At 45.5% G+C, this 23,840-nt stretch overlaps 1 protein-coding gene across 1 annotated transcript in view; it reads left to right on the top strand.

Annotated features, from left to right (window-relative positions):
* The window catches only part of BACH2 (BTB domain and CNC homolog 2), a 216,850-nt gene that overhangs the window by 106,326 nt on the left and 86,684 nt on the right, over positions 1-23,840 (top strand). The window contains exon 2 of the mRNA XM_055001900.1: positions 14,110-14,264. The gene's annotated coding sequence lies outside the window, so the exon portion shown is untranslated. The remainder of the gene's footprint in view (positions 1-14,109; positions 14,265-23,840) is intronic.

Raw genomic sequence — 23,840 nt, 5'->3', positions numbered from 1 at the left:
GGGGTTTCCAGGGCAACAGCAGGAGTTCAGACAGAGTTTAGACAATCCCTGCCTCCGGTTGCCAAGGGAATTGATAGCAGGTGCCAGACTGTCTGGCTTGATGAACAGCAACGAACGAGGCTTGCAACAACCACCTGTTAATTTAGAATGGGGCCTCACGAACAGCTTGTTTGCGAACAGCAGATTGGGCTGTTCGTGGCTTTTTTTTGTTCGTATTGCTGTTCGTGCCCATCTCTAGCAGCGAGTCTTAAATACCATTATATAATGTATTAGAAGTGAGGGCTTTGACACCAGTAATTTTTGTCATTTGTGGGGAGAGGCTTTCTTCTTCAGGTTTCTACAGTTGTGTAATGAGGGTGTGTGTGGCTGAAATTGGGTAAAACCAAGCATTACACAAAGTTTTCAGAAAGGCACAGTCTTCATTTAAGCAATGGGTGTGAAGTAATTAAAGTATTCAGATATCTAGGTATGTGTGCGGCCCTTCCATTATATGCCATAGTACTAGATATTCCTTCCTTGTACAAGTTACAAAAACTAAATCAAGCTATGGGATTAACAGAAGCAGAAAAGCACATTTGTTGCTCTTAAGAATGTAAGGATTTGCTTTTTGAAAATGAAATTCAAAACACTATACACAAGAGCAGGAAGGTTTCCTCAGGGAAAGGAATGTTACCACAGTAGCTATAAAGTGTAGTCACATGACCATATGAACCTGACGACAGGCTAGCTTACAGATCATGGTGTTCAAGGTTCTTTCCCAATGCCTTTGGGCAAGGCTTTAACTAGAAATGCATGAGATTGAAGCTGGAATCTTCTGCATGCAAAGCAGGTGTTCTTCCACTGAACTGTGGTTCCTCGCATATCAGGCCACAGCACTGACAGCTTGTGATGTTTTCAGGTTCTATAGTTTGGCTTGGGTTTTCAGTAGAAAATAGACTGGGCTATGCAGGTATGTCCTCTCCACCTATGGTCCCTTTATTCACAGTTTATGCCAGGATTTGTACGTTTAAAATACCAGCTACAAAACATATCCATATATTATCTAAAAGGCAGTGAAATACCTAAACTGTTGGTCATATGTAATAGTTGATTAGAAAAAATAATTTAAAAAAATTATATCAGTTAAAAAAAATTTACTTTTATTTATATATGTTTTATACTAATAGATGTATATTTCTTTTCAGAATAACATTGGGTACAAAAGCCAAATGTGTAGGTAAAGATACCAGTGCATTCATAGTTTTTGATATAAATCTCAACCACACACCAGTAGGTAATAATAGTTTAAATTTTAACTCATAAATTTTACAAAATATGCCTACAGGTTTTGAATGTATTATAATTTTGTATTCTCTTCTTTTTTGGCAGTTGCAAACAGCTATACCTGGCTTTTACTTTGAATATATTTATTATTGCTAATATTAACTCTTGGATGTATGGGGCTGTATATATTATAATATTAACCACTGAGGAAGGCCTGTAGGGGCCAAAACGCATATGGTTTGTTTAGTTGTATATAGTCCACCCATTGTGGTCTATTTAGTCCTACAAAGTCCATCTATTGTATATGTTTTACTATTTATTTGGATGTTTTTGTTATTGATCATTGGGTCATCCATTTTTATGTATGTAATATTTTAATCTCATGTATTTTATATGGTTACCTTTTAAAGTTTTTAAAAATTTTAAATATTTTTAATTGTAGTTTGTATATACACTTTTTAATAAATTTATGAAATTTTTGTATATTTTTAATGTTAACTTGACCATTGATCAAAATCCATTCCTTCATTCAAACCAGACAGCCGCAAAATATAATCTCAAATCTGATAGACCCAAACGTCCTCTTTCCTTTGCATCCTGTAGAAGATTATTGAACCTTGAAGGGTACAACTTAAGATTTGGGTGGCATGGGTATCTATGGTATGACAAAAGTAAGGACAATACAGAGTTTAATCATCATTTTGTAAAACATGCCATTTTGAGAGAATGGAATAAATACAAACGAAGGTTTTGTTCCAAAATACCTCTCTGGTTATCATCGCAAGAAGTTCATTTTAGAAGAGAAGAGTCCAACTAAATGGTTAACCTGTTGAAACAGATAATAACTGTCCCAAGATGGTGTCAATTCCAGATTCCTGCCCATCAGCATACAGGGGGAGGGAAGCGGACAGATAATATACTGCAACCCATATGTGGGTCAGCTAACGAATGGGCACTACATAGCCCCGTGCTATACCCATATGTTGGGCAGCCAGCCAGTGGACACTGTATAACCCCACACTTAGTGAGAGGCTGGTGGGAGGCTCAGTGAGGATCACATGCTGGCCTCAACCATACACCTGGTGGAACTTCTCCGTCTTGCAGGTCTGCCGAAATGATAGAAGATCCTGATGGGCCCAGGTGTCCTCAGACAGAGAGTTCCACCAGGTTGGGGCCAGGACCAAAAAGGCCGTGGCCCTGGTTGAGGCCAACCGAGCCTCCCTGGGGCCAGGGACCACCAGCAGATGTTTTCCAGCTGATCGGAGCATTCTCCAGGGCACATACGGGGAGAGGCGGTCCCTTAGGTATGCTGGTCCCAGTCCGTTTAGGGCTTTATAGGTCAAAACCAGCACCTTGAACCGAATCCAGAATTCCACGGGGAGACAGTGGAGCTGCTGCAGAATGGGTGTAATGTGTGTCCTATAAGGAACACCTGTCAAAACATGTGCAGTAGCATTCTGGATCTGCTGTAGTCTCAAACTCAAGGGCAGCCCTGTGTAGAGCGAGTTACAGTAATCCAACCTGGAGGTGACCGTTGCATGGATTACTGTCGTTCGGTCCTGGGCCAAGAGATAGGGAGCTAGCTGCCTGGCCTGCCAAAGATGGAAAAAAGCACCCCGGGCAACCGTCGCAATATGGGCCTCCATAGATAAGGAGGAATCCAGGATCACACTCAAACTCCTGACCAATGGTACAGGTACAAGTAGTGCCCCCCCAAAGGCTGGGAGATGGATCCCGTCCTCCGACAGCCCACGGCCGAAGTACAGGACCTCCATCTTTGCAGGATTCAACTTCAGCCTGCTCTGTGCCACCCATCCAGACACGGCCTCCAAAGCTCTCAACAGGGCATCAGGGGCAGAGTCAGGTCGATCGTCCATCAGCAGATACAACTGGGTGTCATCCGCATTTTGATGACAACCCAGTCCAAACCTCCACACCAGCTGGGTGAGGGGGTGCATATAAAGATTGAACAACAGGGGAGAGAGTATCGCCCCCTGAGGGACATCACACTCCAAAGGCTGGCATGTGGGGATAACCTCTCCCCCAGCACCACCCTCTGTCCCCAACCAAGGAGAAAAGAAACAAGCCACTTCAAGGCCATCCCTCGAATCCCCATGTCGGCGAGGCAGTGGGCCAACAACTCATAGTCGAACCTGTCAAACGCCGCTGAAAGATCTAACAAAATCAGCAGCGCTGACCTGCCACGATCCAGGTGCCTACGGAGGACATCCGTGAGGGCAACCAACACTGTCTCCATCCCATGGCCCTGGACGGAAACCGGACTGGTATGGGTCCAGGACAGAGGTCTCTTCCAGGAAAACCTGCAGCTGTTCCACCACTGCCCGCTCAATCACCTTTCCCAGAAACGATGTTTATATTTGATCATATATTTTATTTTTTATTTTATATTTTTATATTTGATCATGGCAACAAGAGTACTCTGCACAAAAATGGAAAACTCCAACATTGCCTACAATGGAGGAATGGTGGATAAAAGTTTTGGAGTTTGCGTCAATGGCAAAACTTACTTCACTGATTAGAGAAAAGACATTAGTTACATTTTTGACTGAATGGAAACTGTTTATAGACTTTTTACATGACATAGATAATAATGACTTGATGATATCTGGATTTATGGATTAAGAATCAGGAACAATAGAAAAAAGAGGGCTCTTACATTTAACATAGAATGTGATTCTTTGAAAATGATGTATATTTGTTGCGGAGAAAATCGGAACTCGATTAGTAGTTTAGTTTTAGAGGTTTTTTTGTTATTTTATGTTTGTATGTATTGTTTGTGTATGTTTTTTAATGTTGTGTTTCTTTATCTTTTATGTTTATTGTTTATAGCTTTTATGTTACTGTTAAATGTCACATTCTCTGCCATATTTATCAACATCGTAACTTACCACAGTGCGTGTAACAGCATTGTAATGAATTTGTGTGTTGCATCAAGTGAATTTTCCACACAACTGCACCGAATCAGAATTCTTGGGAAGCAAGATAGCAATAAAATTCTCTCTACCACTTGATGGAGATCTGTAAATGAGCAGATTTCCACTTGGTTATATATACATGGGAATCCATTGTTACTTGATAGAATATTGTGCTTATGTTGTGAGTCTTTTCTTAGCAGCCAGACCCATTTTTGTTCTTCTACTTATTAATGAAGGAAGCCATTTTTCTTACAGTACCTTAAAGAGGGGCCTTTCCACTCACAGGGAGTTAGCTCCTGAACTGCACTGAGATGGCAGGGAATCTGAATCATTAAAAGGGCATTTTAAAGATGTTTACATCAGAGTTAAGTGTAAATGAATAATGGCTTTAAAAGTCACAGTGGTTCTCTAGTAATGACTAATGAGTGCCATAGCATAAGAGGGCCAAAAGCAGCACCATCTCATTTCCTTGGACAAAAGCATCCTTGTGCTAACATCTGCATTTTGAAGGACTTTGAAATCTATGGTTGATAAGCACTGTTAAGAACAGTTTCCTTAGTACAGATCTTGTTGCTCCTTTGTCAAGTGTTGTTGAGAGTATAAATTTTGTACAAAGCATCTTTAATCCAGAGAAGAGGCTGGTTTAATAAAATTGATTTACAGTAAAATTATCACATCCTTAGCTGAGACCCCACTAAAACAAATCCTGTTGTCAAAATGTTTGTTTTTATAGAGGCTGCATGAGAGTTCTTGGTATTCAATTAACAGTAATAAATTTCAAGGGAAGGTTATACATTCCCGCACTTAAAACATGCTTCCTCTACTCTCTGGATCTAACGGTTACACACATATGTAATAAAAAGCCCTGTGGTTGCTTCTCAGCTGCGAAACAGCATGGGAAACAGGCAATTTGGAACAGAGAAGTGCTGGTTTACGTGTTTGTGGGTCCTTTCCTGCTAAGCTAGGAATCAGGTTGCCATATAAAAGACATTTATTTTATAAATCAAGTCCCAGAAAAAGACAAAGTTGACTTTAAGATTCCTGAGCCTGCTCTCTCTCAAAATGGTGAAAATTTATATTATAATGTACCAAAAGTTTCTTCATAACCACTGATGCTGAAAGGAATGGTAAATGGTAAAGTTTCACTTTTTGTGTCAAAGTGTGCAAGTTTGGTTACAGGGAATTTTTCATCAGAAATCTCAGGAGAATTGGAAATGTTTTTCCTCCACTTTTTATCCAGGTTCTGTGAGCTGATCCGTGCTCAGGAAAATACCTGTAAACACTTATTTTAGAGTTCTAAGGAGCTATGCATTCTCATGCTTGAGGTGAAGAGAGCTGTGTAATCCTTGTGCTTGTCTGTGTAACCTTGAGGCTTGCATTTAAAAGAGGGAAAAATTGAGGGAGGCAGTCAGACTCGTCAGAGCTTTAAAGGGCTTCTTTGAGTAATGGAACTAAGAAGACCATTTGGCTCAGCTCTAAAAAGTCCGTGTCATATGCTGGCTACATAATGGTTATATGTAGTATATATGTGTATGTGTTTGTCTGTCTGTTCGTCTGTCTGTCATGGCTGTGGATGCTTGTTCCTAAAACTGGAAATGGCATTCTATTTTGTCATTCAAAATTGAAAAAAAATATTGAGTTATTTTAGAGGGAAGCTGAATTATGAGGAAATCTTTATTACAGCCTTTTCTCCTTGAAGTGATCCCCTTTTTAGCCTTGAAACCCATTCTTTTCTTCCCAGGTCTTCCCAGAGAAACTTGGATTTTCCTAGAGAGCTTAACAAAAAAATGGGAAAGCACTCTCACTTCCTTTATGGAAGGATTCTCTAATACCAATTACCCTTAAGCTACCGATTAGCCTGAAGGGTAAGGACTTTTTCCCATTTTGGAACTGGTTTGCAAGGAAGATGAACACAAAGAGAGTAGGTGTAAATTCAGAAGGTTTATTCTTCACCACTTTAACGGGGTGAAGCTTGTAAGGACAATGAAAAGGGGAGGGGGGAAAACAACCCTGTTCCAACTGCAAAGCTGATTTCTCTTTAGCAAGCTTGTCACGTGGCCAGAATAAAGATCACAGTCTTTCGCATCTGGATTTTTCCTTTCTTCATCCAGCAAAGGCCTCAGAATTATAGATGAAAGTATGTACCTGGGTACTTTCTCATTTGAAATAATTCTGACTCTTTCCTGAAATAACTATGATGCTGGCTTTATGTGAAGCAAAACATCTATCTAAGCTTAAATTTTTAAAGTGGATCTTGGAACTCTTCGAATCAGTAAAAGTCAGTGGCAGTCATACAGCTTTAAAAAAAATAATGTGAGAGGTGAGCATGTAGAAAACAACCTGGGGTTGATGTAAAAATATATATAGTATAGTAAACTTGATATGTTTTCACAAATTATCTGCTTATAAAAAATCCCCAGGTTGTCATTTTGCCAATATATGCAAGGCTTATTGGAAAATTTATTAGAGTAGCTGAGATGAAGCATCACTTCCTCTTTGTCAGCATTTGTAAGCAAAATCCTATTAGGTTTCCTTTTAAATTATTCTGAAAATCCTGCAAGAAGGGTTTTTGTAGCATGGTCTCTACACCATCAACTCCAAATCCTACATTTCAGCAAAAATCCTACCAAAAAAAAATCCAGATTTTTTGTTAACTTTTTATTTTGGGAGATAGGGTATAATAAAAGCCAGGCTGTGATGAATGCTGTTTTAATTGGAGGTGGGTGGGTGAAAATACTGCTTTTACGGGAATGATAAAATAGTTCCTGAAAAATTCTTTAAATGTATAAATATTCAGCTTTCTTGTAGTTGTACGCTGCTTCTCCCATCGTTTGCTTTTTGGTGTCTTTTATTGTTGATAGGCTTTCTTTCCTACTTCTGAGCCAGACATAGGTCACTTGAAGAATGTGATAACATCAGTGCTATGTAGCATATAGATGATGTCAGTTAAGGAAATAAATCCAATTCAGGAGAACATGTCTTGAATATGTAAAGCATTTGTTCTCTTTGATGGCCATCTCCAAAAAATCATCAGTGAAGGCATCAGGAGATTTTTTTTTCAGTAATAAAAGTATTTGTAAAACTCATGCACTATCCTTTTTGGCTCCTTTTAAATATATGTATCTGTGCTGAGTTCAGTTGCTTTGAATTCAACCTTTTAATTCAAAATATAAAGAAGGTAAACTAAAATGTCTTGGGATTGTAGAAGAGTAAAAACAGTACTATAGATACTGAAGATATTAATGATACTATGAGATATTTATGACACTGTGAAGCAGGAGCCCCCACCTTTTTGAGCCCATGGGCACCTTGGTATTCTGACATGGGATGGTGGGCACAACCACAGAATGGTTGCCATGGAAGACAGAGCCGACCACAAAATGGCTGCTACAGGAGGTGGAGCCATACAGACATGAAGCCCAAGTGCATGGGAGGGAAATGTAATTTTTAAAAACACTCTGGGAAAGAAGAATGAGAGAACAAAGCCAACAATGTGGTGGTGGCTGCCACTGAAACAACATTTTTAAAAATCTACTCAGCCAGTTAGATCGTCAGTGGGCAGTCAGATGCCCTGCTTGGCAAAATCCCCACCTGAACCCATGCACTTTCTAAAAACATTTCTTTAAAACTTTGCCTTTTAATTCTAATTCTAGTGTGGCACTGCTCAGAGCCGAATAGGCTGCATGAGCAGTATCATTAAAGTAAAGTAAAAACACTTGGTGGGCAGCAGGAATGGTGTCACTATGGGCACTGTGTTAGGGACCCTTAATATATAATACTGGCTAAACTGAGCTAGAAAGTTTTCTCAGCCATGAATTCATCAAAAGGTCTTATCTCCAATCACCCATCCCCAATCTCTTAAGAATGATATATTTAAGTGGTTAAGAGGGCGGGACTCTAATCTGGAGAGCTGGGTTTGATTCCCCACTCCTCCGCTTGAAGCCAGCTGGGTGACCTTGGGCTAGTCACAGTTCTCTGGAGCTCTCTCATCCCCACCCAACTCACAGGGTGTTTGTTGTGGAGATAATAATGACATACTTTGTAAACCACTCTGAGTGGACAAGAGAGGAAATTCTGTTCAACTAAAACTAAGAAGAAACTTGATTCTTGTCTAGCAGGTTATTTTTCAGTAAAAGAAATACGCTTTACACCAAGAATTTATTTGTGGCTTTTGATGAAGCTGTGAGCCTTGCGAAACGGGACAATTTAGCCAGGCAAACCCATTGCCAATCTCCCGCCAGGAGCAGCCAGAGAGTGTGGGCGCTCCCCTGTCTTCTTGATTTGACCCTCGGCACTTGTGAATAAAGCTTGGATTGCAGCTGCGGTCTTTTGACGTGTCCTTAGTGTGCCTTTTGCCTTGGAGTTTGGGACCGTTCCCCCTGTCCTTTTGCCGTGGGGATAATAATGACATACTTTGTAAACCACTCTGAGTGGACATTAAGTTGTCCTGAAGGGCGGTATATAAATTGAATGTTGTTGTTATTAAACCTGTATGCCATTTTTACCAGAAAGATTTTCAAAGTGGAACAAAAACTTGAATAATAATAATACGTAGTATCAAACAGCTTTAGAAGTTATCACCATATGTATTTTTAAAAATGAATTGATGAACAAGAATACTATTTTAGGAAAGCTAAGATTAGGGAGAGAGCAGAAGAATAGGAAGGGTTTCATTGGCTGCCAGAAGGCTTTATGAAGCATGTCTCGTGAGCCTCCTCACTGAAAGAATTCTACAGTGCAGGTGCCACTATTGAAAAAGCCCTGTTTCTTGTTAATTGTAATTTCATCACAGATAGTAGTGACAGAGCAGCATTCCGCCAATTTATATAAATTCATAGAGAGGTGCATAAGAAGAAGGCATTCCCTAAGGGATGTAGGATGTAGGCTGGTGAGGGCTTTTGTCAAAAGTTGGCATATTGTTCTTGGCCTATTGAAGATCACTAAAAATGTTCTACCTGTTAGCTGCAGGTAGAATCTGAGCTGTTGTACTCTTGAGGTTTCTGAGTTGTTTTGAAGGTTAGGCCCACATACACTGCTTCACTATACTTAAATCATCAATATTATTGAGGTCCAGTATTATCTAAAATATTGAGCTTAACAATACTGGCATGTCTGAGAAGGCTGTTGGAAGGATTAATGAGCTAATATATATGAAGTGTTTTGAACACTAGAAGTTGGGACAATATAGAAGTTTCTTTTTGCTGCATGAAAGGACATTTATGTAGATGTTTAAATCTATTCTTCTTAAGAGTCTCATTTCTACTCTAATTGCCTTAGCTTGTCTCAGTTCAGTGGACAGAAACATCAGTTGTTGCACAGACCATGTAATGTCCGTGTTGCCTTATTTGACTAATTGTATTGCTGGTCACTGACCGATATGCAGTATGGTCAGCCCAGTCCTAGCGATGATCTCCAGAACAAATCAGGTTCACAACTGGCACTTTGGTTGTATATAGTGGAAAGAGAGCAGCTGGAAATGTGTTCAAGTGAAACGAAATGCCCCCCCATCTACTTCCAACACATATACCAGCTTTCATGTAAACTGGGGAGTTTTTGTATTATCTCTTTTGCAAAGCTCAGGACACTTTACAAAATATCTAGAACTGCAAAACCATAATTCACCATTAAAAAACAGCATATTTAAAAAAAAATCATATGATAAAACTGCAAAATTGGTCTAGCCGTACCAAAAATTTCTACTAAAAGCTAGTTGGGGAAGAATGGTTTTGTTTAATAATAAAAGCTTAATAAGATGTGAGCTTTCAAAACTGTTCCAGAAACTCATTTCAAATATACGGCCATGTTTGATTTTAGTAGGTGATACCTTCAGAAATAATAATAATATTTGATTTATATACCGTCCTTCAGGACAACTTAATAATAACATTTACAAAGTATGTTATTATTATCCTCACGACCCTCAGGTATTAAAGGTTAACCTTCAGCTGGTGTTAAAGGTTAACACCAACTACTTTAACAGATATTGGAAGAAAACTGGCAGCAGCTTAGGGACATGTACCTGTTGAAAATGGTCACGTTATCAACATACGGATTTTTCTTTTGTTTGTATCTGAGTAGGTAGATTTGCTTATTTCAGAATGAGAATGACAGTATAAAATAGAAACGTGGAGTAGACCAGACACAGATGTTTAGCAACACTTTGGAACAAGATTAGGTTACCACTTACCTTAGCCTGACCCCCTGAGCAGAGAAATTCCTGCTTTCATTTTATATATCATGTATTAAATTTGATATGCTTTGGCTCACTCCATATAGTGTAAGGATATCTACTGAACACAGGGAGAGAAATAGAGAGCAAGACATTCGCGAAAGGGGAATGCAGTGTTTGGGATGCAGTCATACGCTTTTACAGAAGTGAACATCAATCACACCTTCCAAGAACTGCAAAGGACAAGTTCTTACTGTGTGATATGCTTGTGTCTGGGCTCTACCACCTTATACCCACTACTGGACGCTGATTTGATTAATCAGTCCACCATGCACAAAATTCTCTCTTTATTGAATATAGCATACCAGAGGATGGTTAGGCTAGGATCTATTCCACTGATGTCTGATTCTCCATGGGGAGGGAATTTTGTACATGGAGTAACATTCAGTCATGTGACACTATCTTCCCCAACCTGCAATCTGAAGTAATACCTGCCAGAAACAGGTTTACCTCAGAGCCGAACTAGACAAGGCGAATTACATGAGTATATGAGAGTGGCCAGATTCGTTTTCCCCCCTCACATTCCCGTGTCTCTTTTACCCCCGATGAGCTTGTGTCCATGGCTCTGCTCTAGGCACATGTCAGCAAAAAAGTGGTTTACATTGGCAAGTGTCTGCGGATCATATCATCGAGTCGCCGTTGCAGAGTGGTGATTCTGTTTTGCTTCCGCTTCCCTCTTCCCCCAGAGAAAGGCAATAAGGGACAAGGGACAGTTACAGGGGACGGTTTAAGCATGCGCAAACTGGTGGTGCATGATGGGATACCATTCCTGCATCTTGGAGGAGTGCAGTAGAAACCCATGCCAGCACGGACACAGGATCAAGCACATTCTGGCCATGCTGGCGAGTGTACAGGAAAGCAGTGGGGAGATACGTGTAAGTCTGTTCGCGTGTTGTTTGCATGTCATTTGTATTGTGTAGTTAGGCTCTGAGTGGGAGAACGCCATATACTCTCTCTTGCCCCTCTACACCAGTTTCCATCGCTTACAACATACCAAAGCAAAATGTAATTGTTTCTGGTTAGAGTAAAAACAGATGAAAATGGCATCTGTAGAGAACCCTATATTGGTACATTGATTCAAATACAGAAGTTTAATTTTATTCTGCTTTTTTCTCCCGTGAGAAAAGAAAGGTGAGGTATAAGTATAATAAAATAAATTTTGAGTGTTATACATTCAAGCCTTCCTTCTTGAGTGTTATACATTCATGCCTTTCATGGCACTCAGTAAGTCTTTTATGCAAGCTCTAATCAAATCCAAACCTTCCTGGCTTCAGCAGGTGACTGTATCATCCTCAGATGATAACCTGGTCTTGATTGCTGAGATATTTGAAGGGTTTCTCCCCTTTTCATGCTCTCTTTATTATAATGAAATAATAAACTGGATGTGTATTTGCTTTAAAGAACAGCAAAAAGTAATAATAATAACTGTGCTTATATACCGCTCTTCTAGACAGATTAGTGTCCCACCCAGAGCGGTGAATAAGTTAGTGTTGTTATTATCCCCACAATACAGCTGGGGAGCTGGGACTGAGAGGAGTGGCTTATCCAAGGCCACCTGCTGAGTTTCATGGCAGTAGTGGGATTTGAACCAGTAGAGTGCTGATTCATAACTGAACCACTTAACCACTGTGCTACAGCAGTAATGCTCTTTAAGCCTTTGTAGAGTTGTGCTAAATATTAGCCACGTTAGATTTTTTTTTAGGTGGAAAGTGGAAAATAAGCATTTCAGTAGTGTAAAATTATTTAATCACAAATGCTTTAGCTGTGCATGTCGGTTTGTTTTCTCTGGATGCTACTGCAGCTTTCTCCTTCCAGGATGAGTTACAAAGGTGATCTCAGCCAGTCTTCATGGAAATGGAGTGACATTATGGCATTGGGTAGCCAATCAGGTTTTATCATCTGATGAGATCACTGAGAGAACTGAGTGTGTCTCTACATGAGACATCTTACACAGGGAACTATGCTTCCCAGCTAACATTGTGTCTCCCTACACTTGAGTGTTCCCTTGTATGATGTCTCATCTAGAGAGACTCTGAGGACCAAGCTACAAGTGACGAATGACACAGGTTGGACACTTGTCAGCACCCCTCAAGTTTTGATGGGAAATGTAGGCATCCTGGGCTTGCAGCTTGGTTCTCCAACTGCTGTCCAATGGACATTTCAACTGTCACTTGTCTAACATTCCGCCAAGCTGCCTACATTTCCCATCAAAACTTGAGGGAAGCTGACAAGTGTCCAACCTGTGTCATTCATCACTTGTAATTTGGCCCTGAGAGTGTGTCAGTCTTCTCTGGAATAATCACAGGAGTGATTCCACTCAACTAGAGATCAGCCAATGAATGAGATGACCTCTTGATCCTGTGTAGCATAACATAAAAAAATTAGTTTAACCAAAGAGAGGCTTTTATATGCACACTCAAATATGTTAGCTAAAAGGAGCAAGTAGTTTCATCTCAGATCTAATTATTCAAATATGAAGTTTAAAGAGAAGCAACGAGTTTCCCTTGTCTTGTATATTTTCAGAGCAACCTTTTGGAATAAGTCAGTACCATCTTCATTTCATATATGTGGAGGTGATGATTGTTGTCTGCTGCTTGATTACTGCACCTTCAAGTGGTGGCTTGCAGGTGTGAATGAGCCATCACAGACAACTGTTTTTGGCACCTCAAAAGCAGTAATTTTCAGTGAACTTGGTTCACAAATTCAGCTGCCAGACATTGAGCAATAAGAAACAAATGATAAGCATGCATATGGGGAAAAGTCACAAGTCTAGCAACATGCTATAATTGTGGTGTTCACGTGTCACTAGTTCAGTGCATATCATGTCCACAATGAAGCCTAATAACTTTCAGCGCTTGTTAGATCCCTTCCTACCCCACATGACTGAGTGAGGGCCAGTTTAAGCATGATGCTGGCGAGGCAAAGCAGCTCACTCGGGACCTTGCTCATTCATGGTTTTTATTTAAACTGGGGCGCTATATTTATTTATTTATTATTGATTGATTGTATTTATTATATTTTTAACCCGCCCTCCCCTCAAGCAGTCTCAAGGCGACGTACAACATTGATTAAAATACAACATAAAAACAATAAACACAGCATAACAACATCAATCAATAAAACCATTCCAAGACGGGCAGTCCTGCACTCCTGCCCGTCAGCATACAAAAAGAGGAGGTGCAAGGCAGCTCTTGTTCAATTAGTGTGCCAGCACAACAGAGGCTTGGGCTCAGCAGTTTAAAAAGAGAAGCGATGCAAATGCCAAGTTCCTCAGGTGAGTGGAACTTAAATTGGCCCTGACACCGAGATGAGGAAAGTGTATGAATCCATAACATTAACTAACAGTATATTAATTGTCATATCGACGCTCATAAATAACTACATTCCTAGTCTCTGTGGCAAATATCAGTTGATTACAAATTACTAGCAAAAAGTCAACTTAAGTAGAATAATCAGTGCGGGTATTGGTAAATTAAAAATTCTTTTTGATTTATTGCAAGACTTTAAAACTTCGTCAAAGTATTCTGAGAACAGGTTTACTTTCCTTAATGCTGCTAAACAACAAGAGAACAATATGTAGTTTTTCATTTATAATGGGTTTTTCAGTTGAGGTGGCTAGGGGAAGATGAAGTCTTGGTGCGAGCTTGCTTTCTAAATGGTGTTTGTTTCATTATATTTCAGGTTGCCACCACCTAAGTTAAGCTGCCGGAAGCTTGCCCTGAAAATCTTTGGGCATACATATCTTAATGGATTGCTGTAACCTACTAATTTCTCCATTCGTCCACTTCCTTGTTTCGTGAGAATATTAGCCAGCACAGATCCTGGGAAAATTACATGTAAGTATCACTGATGCCTATTTCATTAAAAACAAAAGACTGAAACAATAAAGTATTTCTGGCTGGCTAGGAGAAAAAAACGTCAATCTGTGTAGTGCTTGTTAAAGCAACTTAAAAGCTGTAATTCAGTAGATAACATGAGGCTGTGAATAAATTGATCCTGAAGTACTATTATTGTCTCTTTAAAAACTAAATGGAGAATGTAATTTTGTCATTTTGTGGGCTTCATAAGTACCTTTTCTGCCACAGCAAAGCTTGGCACAAAGTACTTTATAAATAGCTTAGGTATTTGTCTCAAAACTCTGTTTGTGCATGTGCGCGTATGTGTGTGTGCAGAGTAATATTCCATAGTTAGGCATGGAGAGCATAAGTTGTTTGATGGATCCTTTTAAAAAACTTGTCCAACAGTGCAATACAGCATCGGTAAATTCCAACATGTAGTCTTTCCTACGGTCTGCTGACCCCTGTGATCGTCAACACTGGGGGCCATGGTCATCGGCTTTTCTGGCAAAATTTTTAAAAAATTAAACTTGTACAGGCAGGGCATCCTTAAGCTAATTATTCTAATTTGATATGAATTCTGTGTGGCAGAAAGATCTGGTGGTTAATTTTATTTCAAATAAAATAAAAAATAAAAAGTTTGAATCTTTCCCTAGAGAAACAGGCTGTAAAATTCATTCAGTGGCCTAAATCTGTTTGCCAGACAGTAGGTTCAGGACAGACAAAAGAAAATATTTATTTGCAGCCTAGGCTGATGGCACGCGGGACGGCCGGCGCGGCGACAAACTGAGACCACACCATGGCTGGGAGGAAATGGCCACAACTTTATTGAGAACAGCAGGAAGGAGCAAAGGCAGTCATATGGATCGGATCCCCAAGCATCGGCTGGCCCGCCTGCCAGCCGATGAACCCTCCCCCCTCAGGCCCCAGCTGAGGGGGGGCACCCAAGGAGCGGCATTAAGGGGGAGATCATCTGGGTGTACACCCCTGCATGATTCCCCTGCCGCCTGGTGGTGAGTCCGCCTGGCAGCCCCCGAGCTGGGCATGCACCTCCGTGACTCACCCCCAAGATTCCTTATGGGAATCCCCTAACAGGAACCAGGGCAGAGGCCCTGATCCCCCGAAAAGAGATCCGATCCAATGACCAACCGCCACCAGAGCCCCCCCACCCGGGGGGGGGGCTCCCGCCAAAGCTCCTACCGCCGCAACCACTCCAGCAGACCATCCCTGAGGTCCTGCAGCCAAATGTCCTGCCCCCAGCTGGACAGATGCACCCCATCTGGGCGGAACAGCGCCTCCATGCGGAATGAGATGTCCAAGTGCCGAATGAGCAGGCCCCCGGCCGCTGAGATGTAATGTCCCATGGCGCGGGCCACCCTTTGCCGGATTCCATCCACCTTCTCAGGGTGGCGCGCAAAACGCCAGCAGCGCCGCTGGAGCAAGTCCGACCACAGGAGGAAAGTCCGGGGAAACAAAGCCCGCAGGTAGTCCAAGTCACTGCACATCGCCCGCTTCAGCTCCGGAGCTTCTCGCTTGCCCAGGTCGTTCTCTCCCAGCTGGATGATCAAGGCGTCGGGTGGGCCCTCCCGGCGGGCCTTCCGAATCAGAGTGGGAGCCAGCGCCTCCCACAGCATGCCCCGGGAGCCGATCCAGCGAATCTCGATGCGGTCGTCCAGCCCAAGGTGTCTTCCCCATCCTGAAGACGTGGCGTACTTCCCGGCCCAATACACGATACTGTGGCCGCAAATCCACACAATTCTCCGCCGCCCTGAAACATGAAGCATAAACAAAAAACTCAATGAGCGAGAGCCCGGGCAGGGCGAATGTAGGTACGAAAGGCCCTGGACCGCCAGCGGCCGAGCTGCTGGATGGCAGATGCGGGGAGCCCAAGGCCCGCCGCCACCGTGGCCGCGCCGATGCGGAAGGAGTGGGATGCGAAATCCGCCGGCGGGAACCCTGCCGCCTGAAGGCAGGACCGCAGGAGGGCCGCGAACTGGTAGCGTGTGAGAGGGGAGCCCCCCCTCTGCGCCAGGAAGGGGCCTGGGAGGGGAGGCCGGACTGCCAGGAAAGACTGGACAGCCGTAACTGGACAGATGGCCCGCTCACGAGCGGCCCGCAAGGTGACGGAGGCCCCCCGGCCCCACTGGTCAGTTTTGGATTGCCGGACCACAATGGTGACCCTGCGCCTGGAAAGAACCACATCCCCCACGCCCAGGGCCCTGCCCGAAGCATCCCGGCGGGACCCTGCCACCAGCTCGCTGACCCTGAAGGCCCCGAAGAAGGCCAGGGTGAAGGCGACGCGCACGAGCCGCTCCTCATATGATGACCAGCAAATGTCTGGAAGCACCCGCAAGATCGCCCGCAGGATGGGCAGGGTGATGGGCCTGCGCTGGTCAGGTACCCGTGGGGAGATCCTCCCCCACCCCTCAATGGCCCTGCGAGCCTGGAAACCACCACATGGGTCAGGGAAACCCTCAGCCTGGCAGACGAAAGAGATGGCTGACAACTCGCGCCGCATGGTTCCTGGAGCGAAGCCAGATCCTCGCAGGTGGGCCAAGTAGTGGAGGATCGTGATCCTGGATGGCGGCCAGGGGCCCCGCTCCCCTGCCGCTTCAGCGAAGGTGAGGAAGCGCGCCACCGCCTTGGCATAGGCCCGCAGAGTGGAGGGAGCCACGGAGCTGAAGATTCCCTGTGTCACGGTGTCTCGCCAATCTGCCACAGGTTCACCGGGAACGGGTCGGGAGTGCGTGCCGCCTGCGGTGCCAGCGAGAAGAACCTCTCCATCTGGAAGCGAGACAACGCGTCCGCCATGCTGTTATCCAAACCTGCAATGTGCCGGGCTGAAAATGAGATGTTAGCAGAAAGACAGCATAGGACAAAACGCCGGATGAGCCGCATGACCCGCTCAGAGCGAGAGGACTGCTTGTTAATCACCTGTACTGACGCCTGGTTGTCGCACCAGAAGAGGACCCGCTTGTCCCTGAACTCCTCCCGCCAGATTGTGACAGCGACCAATATGGGAAACAGCTCTAGGAAGGTGAGGTCCCTGAGGATCCCGGAGCTGGCCCAGGATGAGGGCCATCGCTGGGCGCACCACCTTCCTTTGAAGAAAACCCCAAACCCCAGGCTGCCCGCTGCATCCGACTGCACCTGCAAGTCGGAGCCTGGAGAGAGGGCAACTTGCCACAGCGAAACCCCGTTGTAATAGGAGAGGAACTCCCCCCAGACCCTGAGATCCTCCTTTATCCCCTTTGTGAGCCGTATATGATGGTGCGGTGCCGATGCCCCCCTGCACGCCCTGGCCAGGCGAGCGCAGAAGGCCCGACCCGGGGAGACCACCCTGCAGGCAAAGTTAAGATGGCCGAGGATGGACTGGAGGTCCCTTAAAGTGCACTTCTCCCGAGTGAGCGTGGCCTCAATGATGGCCCGCAGCCGGGCTAACTTGTCCGGGGGGAGGCGAGAAAGGCCTGCCTCGGAGTCTAGTTCAATCCCCAGGTAAGTGAGACGGGAGGCGGGGCCCTCCGTTTTTTCCGGGGCGAGTGGGACCCCCAATTCGACGGCCAAGTCCTGGAAGATCCTGAGCCGGATGGCACAAGTGTGACCACCAGGGGGCGCCATGATCAGGAAGTCATCGAGGTAATGAGTAATGTGGGGGGAGCCCATGCGATCCTTGGCGGCCCACTCCAAGAAGGTGCTGAATGCCTCAAAGGCGGCACAGGCGACGGAGCATCCCATGGGCATGGCCCTGTCTACGTACCATTGATCCCTGAACTTGAAGCCCAGGAGGCAGAAGTCCTGAGGGTGAACTGGAAGTAGCCTGAAAGCGGATTGGACATCACACTTGGCCAGGAGGGCCCCCCGCCCGCAGGATTGGACCAAGCGGACCGCCTGATCAAAGGAGGCGTATCTAACTGAGCAAAGCTCCTGGGGGATGCAGTCATTGACTGAAGAACCCCGTGGGTATGACAGGTGATGTATAAGTCTGAACTCCCCTGGGGCCTTCTTGGGGACCACCCCCAGTGGGGAAACCCTGAGGTTGGGAAGCAGGGGCGCGGAGAAAGGGCCGGAGACCCGGCCAGCCCCCACCTCCTTGGCGATTTTTGCAGCGACCACCTCTGGCAGCTCCCTTGCGGACTTGAGGTTGCCCGAGGAGGTGGCCACACGGGGGCCTGTGAAAGGGATCCGAAAGCCTTTGGAGAAGCCTTCCAGCAGAAAGGCGGCTGCTAGCCTGTTGGGGTATTGCGCTAGAAGGGGACGGAGGGCATGCAAGCGGATAGGCGTGGGGGCCAACCCCAACACGCCGCAGGCCGGACTATTTAGCGCTGTTGCTGGATTGGTGAGCAGCGGTGGAACCCGATCCCCCGTCCCTGTGGGCACCGCCATTGGAGGACCGGCCCCCCCGAAAGGGAGCCGTGGTCTGCGATCCTCGGGGGCATGCCTGGCGGGGGTGCGGGGCCCCGCATGACTCGCAGCAGTGCTCGTAACGGCACTTGGACCGCTGGCACTTGCCCTGGTTGAATTCCCAGCAGAGGCCGCGAGGCCTGTCCCGCCGGCTGAACCAGCGTCCCACCCGGGCAGGCTCAGCCCGCCCCTTCATTTGGGGACCCACCAGCCAGAGCCAGAGCTTCTGGCTGATGAGGTCCCACCTTGCCCTGGGGTTGTGGGAAGCCCTCTTACGAAAGGCCTCATCATAGTCCATGGCAGCCGCCTCCCCGGCCAGGGCCCGGGCCCGCAGGACATTGCCCAGGTGATTGGACAGGTGCCACCCTCGTAGCGGGTACGCTAACTGCACCACCCCCATATATACAGTGAACCCCTCCATCCAATTATTAAAGGTGCGCTCAGCCGCCTCCCTCTTTGGGGTCTTTTTGTCCCGTTTGCTAGACGGGGCACTTCTCCCATCCTCCGCCTCCGGCCTGAGGAGGGAGAAAACATCCACGTAGAACCCGTTCAGGATTCTCTCCCGGGCCTTACGAGATAAGTGGATCCCCGGGGGGTTCTCATCGTCCGTGAAGGACCTAGAGGGGAGGGGGGATGTCTCGTTGTCATCTGCCCCCCACACCTCCCGGGAGTCCCCACCGCCAGATGAGACCCTACGCCGCGAGGCCCAGCCTGGGATCCCGGGGATGGCGGCCCCTGCCTCCCAGTAGCCCGCCCCGCCGCACTCAGAATCAGATGAGGACTCACCTGTGGATCCATCGCTGTCTGACTCCTCCTGGTGCCGGTGGCGTCGGCTCGACTTTCTGGGGGCCTTCCTTCTCTTGGCGGAGGGGCGCCGCCTGCGGCTGGAGCTCCTGGAGCTGGAGCTTGATGACCCCTCCCCTTGGTGCCTTCTGGCAGAGCCACTTCTCCTTTTCTTGCTGCGCCTGCTAGAGAGGACCTCGACAGGCCCTGGGGGAGGCGCGGCTCCCCCAGGCCCGGAGTTCCCCAGGCTCTCCACCCTGGCTGTGAGCAGCTCCAGGGTCCGACTTATACTCTGGAGGGAGGTGGCTGTGTTAACCTTATCAGACCTCCCTCCTTGTGCAGTAGCTTTTTCCCTGGGGGGGAGCCTGGGGCTGGCCTCCTTCGCCCGCCCCTTGCTCCCCGTGGGCACAGTGGTGTGAGGGAGCTGCGGGGAGGGAGGGGGGCCCTTTGCAGCGGCCCGCCGGCGGGGCTCCCTCGTACGGGACCCTTTCTCCCGGCCCCCGATATCCTGTTTGGGCTTGCCACCCTCTGTGGCCTTCTTGCCCCTGCCGCCAGCGGCCCCCTTTTTGGCGGCCCTGGGGGGGGCTGGCGTCGCTCCTCCACCCCTCCGGGCCTTCCCTCCTGGCCCGCCTGCCCTCTTGGATGGCGCCATGCCCTGCTGCAGCTGTCCTCCTGCTGGGGGAAGATGGCCCACCGCTCCCACTTGCCCTGTGCTAACAAGGGGCAAGGAGCAACCCGAGGCTGGAGACTGGAGGCTCGATCCTGCTGCGCGGCGTTCCTCGCCGGGATTCTTCACCGTGGTGGGGCCTGGGCTCAGCTCTGCCCCGGGCCCCAACAACGGCGCTCCCACCTGCCCTGTGCTAACAGGAGGGGCAGGGAGCCGCGGTCCGTGAGGCCACGAGGCACGCGACGAAAAAATGGAGAGGCTCAGCTAAACCTCTCCGCCGCCGCCTGCCTTCGTGCTCCGCCGCGCGTCGTCGTCGTCTCCGCCCGTCCTCTCCGTTCCGCCGCCCGAGCCGAGTGAGCAGGGGCCGAGGCCGGGCCTGGATAAATACCCAGCCAGCGGACCAGAGGGAAGACTGCCTCCCTGAGGTCCGGTGGCTGGCCCCGCCCCGGCCCGCCTCCCGGCCGCCGCGGATTGGCCGGCCAGGATTCAAATCCTATTGGCTGCTGGCTGCCCGGCTTCGATCGGGACAGCCAGCACGCCGGCCGCCGCGCCCGCCCCGTCCCCCGCGCCTCCCGGCAGCAAACCGAGCGCCCGGTAAGTCGGGCGCTCGCGCTTACTGCCAGAAGATGTATTGATGGCCACAGGCATAGATGGCTTTCCTACTAGCCATGGTGAATACGTGAACCTCCACATTCATAGGCAGTAAACCTCTGAGTGCCAGGAGGCAACTTCAGGGGAAGGCCTTGGCCTGTATGCCTTCTTGTTGACCCTTCACAGTAACTGTTTGGCCACTGTGTGAGGCAGTATGCTGAACTAGATGGACTGTTGTCTAATCCAGCAGGGCTCTTCTTTATGAGTCTATGACAGGTTTCTTATAAGTGTAAATGACCGAAGAACTATAAGGCCCTTATGCATAGAAAAGTGCTGTTCAAACCATCATTTATGTAAAGTTACTCCTTATGCTATGTTTGTGTTTTGGTCTGCTGCTACTTTAGGCAAGGCTAAGTGGTGTGTTTTCCAATATCCATAGTTGCATTTTTGTGGGTCATGTGACTACTTGCAGCTGCTCTAATACTTCTACCAGGATTACCCAGAGGGAATTCATGGAATGAAAATTGTGCTGGATCAAAGCTTGGTATTTGAATTATTCTGTGTAATGACATCTGTCATTCACAATTGAGATATCCTAAGTAGGACTTTAGACCATAACCTGCTTGAGGACATTTTCACTTACTACAGTTTTTACATGTACATGTGAAATTCTTTGTGTACCCAGAAGACTGTAATGTGTGCATACAATTGTATGATTTCCGTTTGACTTAGTCCTGACAAAGTATTTATGACCTGATCCAACAACATACTCTGGCAGGCATACAAACCATTGTAGCAGTATAATATTTTCCCCTAATTTTTTTCAATATTTCCAGTGGTAAAGTTGGAAATTTTAGGGTGCTCTGGGGAATAAAAATTCCCAAGAAATATTTTCTCCTTTGGAATAAGCAAAATGTTTTTTAAGATAAGGCGTTACTCAGAATGGATGCTGTTCAGATTTTTAATGTTAAACAACGTACAGTATTAGTTAATGATAATTTCTTTGTATAGCCTAGACATAATTTCAGCGTTGGGTGCCAGGACTAGGCATCACACAGCATCACTTTCAGCTGTGTAACATGTACGCATTGCTTCAATGCAAAAAATATTTCATATATTTCAGTCATGCAGACCCTCCCCCCATTTCTATTTTCCCATGACTTCATAATGTCTGTAAACTTTACATGCGTGTTCTTTTTTATCATGTGAGTATCTATGGTAGTGGAACAAAAAGGCTGAATAAACAATTACCCTGAATGGATGGGCTTTGGGCATTCAATATCAAACCAACGAATACTTCAAAACAGTCAGTTAACATAGATAGATGCAAGAGATTTTTATACTGACTGTATATTAAGGGGGTTTATATCTTAAATATATTATGTTTACATTTGAACAATGCTTATTTTTAATTCTGACATTTTATTCAAAAATATTTTTAACTAAAATGTAGAAAATTGGTGCTTCATAGGCATCACAGGTTATCCAAAAAAATAAAAGTTGATATTTTCATGTACTTTAAGACTTCGTTGTAATTGCTAAACATTATAGTACTCCATCTACTTTGAAGGACTAATCATGACAGCTCATTCTTCTTTCACAAATTTGTCTAGGAGCTGGTTTCTGTGTGTAAATTGAAACTAAATATCTGCACTTTCAAATGACTCCTTTTCCCAAATGCTATTGTTAGATCTTGGAAGCTAAGCAGGATTGACTTTAGTTAGTAATTGGATGGCAGATCTGTGAAGACAACGAGGGTTGTTGTGCAGAGGCAGGAAATGGCAAACAACCTCAGTTAGTCTCTTGTCTTGAAAACTCCAGTAGGGGTTGCTATAAGTCAGCTATAACTTGAGGTCACTTTCTACCACCACCATTGTTGATCCAGAAGTATAAACTACTAGATCCATAAACTGATTGCGCAAAACTCATGCACAATTGGGTGTACGTTAACATCTTGTTCATGTGCCCCTATACCAGGACTTCAATTGCCTGGACCTGTGCTGCAGATCATTTTGAAAGGGGAAGATACAGGCTTCGTAACTCTTTATATATAATGTTATCAGAAGGTGCTGAGCGGTCAAGCATCTATCACTGTCGCAGAGGATAATAAAGCTAATGGAACTACTGACACTTGAAATAGGACAGCATCACAGTGAGAAACTGCTATTTCCCTTTTTTATGTCTTTGCTGGAAACAGCAATATGCAGACATTAAATTAAGATAAATGCTGCTTGTGTCCTTAGTGAACGTAGAATTAAAGCTTAGAAGCCATTTTGCTGTATTACATGCTTTGAAATATTTTGATGTTCCACTCTTATTGCCATCACTTTGTCCATCTAATAGATCTGTTTAAATGTCAATTTAAGTTATTTTAATTTTAAATTATTTTCTTCCCCCCCCCCTCTCCACCCATAAGGCTTTGATACTGCTCTAACTCTTGTAGGTCACAGACTGTGCCTTCCCATTCTTAGCCAAGATTGGCAAAGCTTTATGAGATATAATAGTTAAATAATTATGATATATTTATATTATAGCTTGGAAGCAGCAAACAGCAGTGGTATTTCATGCTTCAGCGATAGTGATCTTCAGATGAAGAAACTAGAAAAGGTGGAAAAATTTACAACAAAATTCAAATGTCTGTCCTTGGACAGGTTCATGATTAAATTCGCCCCTGCCTCATCAATATATCTAATTCTGAACACAGTCTATAGTGCCAATCAAAAAATCCACACTAGTCAGCTGAAGCCAGCCACGGGGTTTGAAAGCGCCCCTTTTGGGGCACTTTAAATTCAAACCCCGCGGCTGACTTCAGCTGACCAGCAGGGGAGTCTCCTCCTCCGCCAGTCAGCTGAAGCAAGCTGCGCCGAGTTTGAAAACACCCCTTTCCAACCCGAAGCTTTCCAAAGTGATCCAAATCACTTTATAAAGTTTTGATTTGGTATTTCTGAACCAGGCCAGCAATGCTGGGCACAATTCGGGAACCCCAAATATTTCCAGTTTGGGCCGATTCAGGATTTTTTTCCAAATAAGAATTCTGAATCTCACACCCCTAATCCATACAACATGGCCATGTACAAATAAGAGGAATGTTTCTACAAACACAGGAGAGTCCCGGCATTTGCAGAAAAATGCAG

Source organism: Eublepharis macularius, chromosome 1 (genome assembly GCF_028583425.1).
Source record: "Eublepharis macularius isolate TG4126 chromosome 1, MPM_Emac_v1.0, whole genome shotgun sequence".
Taxonomy (NCBI): Eukaryota; Metazoa; Chordata; class Lepidosauria; order Squamata; family Eublepharidae; genus Eublepharis; species Eublepharis macularius.
The sequence above is the reverse complement of the archived record's forward strand: the minus strand, read 5'-3'. Positions and strand labels throughout refer to the sequence as shown.